This window comes from Oryx dammah, unplaced genomic scaffold (genome assembly GCF_014754425.2).
Source record: "Oryx dammah isolate SB20612 unplaced genomic scaffold, SCBI_Odam_1.1 HiC_scaffold_11203, whole genome shotgun sequence".
Classification (NCBI taxonomy): Eukaryota; Metazoa; Chordata; class Mammalia; order Artiodactyla; family Bovidae; genus Oryx; species Oryx dammah.
Window position 1 is genome coordinate 4,563,696 of NW_024080596.1, and position 3,033 is coordinate 4,566,728.

Below are 3,033 nucleotides of genomic sequence, written 5' to 3' on the forward strand. Positions count from 1 at the left end.
TGCTGGGAGGCATTGGGGGCAGGAGGAGAAAGGGACGATCATGGATGAGATGGCTGGATGGCATCATGGACTCGATGGACATGAGTCTGAGCGAACTCCAGGAGGTGGTGATGAACAGGGAGGCCTGGCGTGCTGCGATTCATGGGGTCACAAAGAGTCGGACACGACTGAGCGACTGAACTGAACTGAACTGAGGACCAAGAAGTTAAACCCTTAAATTTTTGTCAAAGATTTCCCAAAGTAACTGAAGATCTTCACAGATTTGCTGATAAATTTAATATGGTCACTCAAATTGATCAACTTAGATTCTCTGACTTAAATCAACTAGTCCGTATGCTCGTCGGTAAAGGACATGCCTGATCCTTCTGTTGTTGTTCAGTTACCCTGTTGTGTCTGACTGTTTATGACCCCATGGACTGCAGCATGCCAGGCTTCCCTGTCCTTCACTATCTCATGGAGTTTACTCAAACTCATGTTCATTGAATTGGTGATGCTGAGGGAGGAAAGGAACAGTCTGAGCTGACTCCATCTTGAAAAAGAAGGAAATTCCATCTTGAACTTTCAGTGAGCTTTGGACTATGTGCCTGGTAGCCCTGGGGATAACATACCTATGGCAGAACTGGCCTCCCAGACTGATAAACACCAGATTCCATACCAAGATTTCCTGTCTCCAAAAAGAATGTAATAATCCCCTATCTAGTCAACCACCTTTTTAATCTTTGTGGCACCCATTGGTGTAGGCTACAATGTATAACCAGCTGACCCTTCTGATTATGAATCATGGCTGTAACCTGATTGTATCTCTCTTTAACTCTTTCCAGGCTAGGTTTAAGGAATTTGGGGATGTGGGCTTGAGCAGTACACTTAAGGTTTATAAGGTTTTCACAAAAGTCATTTGGGTCCCTGGTTAAACAGGAAACTGTGCCTCAGACCCACCAGTGTAACAAACTGCACTCCACTGTCCACACTGTCCTTCTGAGTGAGTTTGTTTCCCAGAGCATTTGGCTATAACAATGCTATCCAGTCATCTCATTCTCTGTCATCCCCTTCTCCTCGTGCCCTAAACTAAGTGCCACTAAACCTAGGTTCCTCTGCTGAGTTCATGATTAACATCTCTATCTGAAACATTATTCCCTTCCATGTCCAAAACCTGTTCTCCTCAAGAATGAGAAGTATCAAAAAAGTGAGGGAGGAATTGAAACCCTGTGTCCATGTCTTTTGAGGTAAAACTCAGACTGATGCTGAAACTGAAGTTCCAATACTTTGGCCACCTGATGTGAAAAACTGACTCATTGCAAAAGACCTTGATGCTGGGAAAGATTGAAGGCAGGAGGAGAAAGGAAGACAGAGGATGAGATGGTATGATGGCATCATTGATTCAATGTATATGAGTTTGAGCAAGCTCTGGGAGATGGTGAAGGACAGGGAAGCCTGGCATGCTGCAGTCCATGGGGTCACAAAGAGTTGGATGTAACTGATTGTCTGAACAACAACAACATGAATGACTGAAGCATCTGGGCCCAAGTGGAAACAATGCTCAGTTATGGAAGTGTCTGGTGGTGAAAGGAAAGTCTGATGCTATAAAGAACACTGTTGCATAAGAACATGGAATGTTAGGTCCATGAATCAATATAAATTGGACACAATCAATCAGAAGATGAAATGAGTGAATATTGGCATCTTAGAAATCATTGAACTAAAATAGACAGGAATGGAAGAATTTAATTCAGATGACCATTTTGTCCATTACTGTGGGCAAGAAGCCTTTAGAAGAAATAGAGTACCCCTCACAGTTAACAAAACATTCTGAAACATAGTACTTTGGTGCAATCTCAAATATGACAGAATAATCTCAGTTCATTTCCAAAGCAAACCATTCAACATCAATAATCCAAGTCTATGCCTCAACAATTGATTTTGAAAAAGCTGAAGTTGATCACTTCTATGAAGACCTACAAGATCTTCTAGAACTGACACCACAAAAAGGTGTCTTCTTTATCATAGGGGTTTTGAATACAAAAGTGGGAAGTCAAGAGACACCCGGAATAAAGGCAAGTTTGGCCTTGGAGTACAAAATGAAGCAAGACAAAGATGAACAGAGTTTTGCCAAGAGAACACAGTGATCATAGCAAACATGTCTTCCCAATATCACAAGAAATATCTCTACACATAGACATCACCAGATGGTCAATACCAAAATCAGATTGATTATATTCTTTTCAGCCCAAGATGGAGAAGCTCTATATAGTCAGTGGAAAAATAAGAGCTGGAGATGACTGTGGCTCAGATCACCAGCTCCTTATTGTAAAATTCAGGCTTACATTGAATAAAGTAGGGAAAACCAATAGCCATTCAGATATGACCTAAATCAAATCCTTTTTGATTATACAGTGAAGGTGATGAAGAAATTCAAAGGAATAGATCTGCTAGACAGAGTTCCTGAAGAACTGCGGAGGGAGGTTTATAAAATTATAAAGGAGGCAGCGATCAAAACCATCCCAAAGAAAAAGAAATGCATAAAGGCAAAGTGGTTTTCTGAGGAGGCTTTACAAATAACTGAGGGAAAAAGAGAAGTGAAAGGCAAGGGAAAAAGGGAAAGATACACTCGACTGAATGCAGAGTTCCAGAGAATAGCAAGGAGAGATAAAAAGGCATTCTTAAAGGAACAATACAAAGAAATGGAGAAAACAACAGAATGGAACAGACTAGAGATCCGTTCAAGAAAACTGGAGATATCAAGAGACTATTTCATGCAAGGATGGGCATGATAAAGGGCAGAAATGGCAAGGACTCAACAGAAGCAGAAGATATTAAGAAGAGGTGGCAAGAATACACAGAAGAACTGTACAAAATAGGAAAGTTCTTAATGACCCAGATAACCACGATAGTGTGGTCACTCACGTATAGCCAGACACCCTGAAGTGTGAAGTCAAGGGGCCCTTAGGAAATATTACTGTGAACAAATCTAGTGGAAATGATGAAATTCCATCTGAGCTATTTAATATCCTGAAAGATGATGTAGTTAAAGTGCTG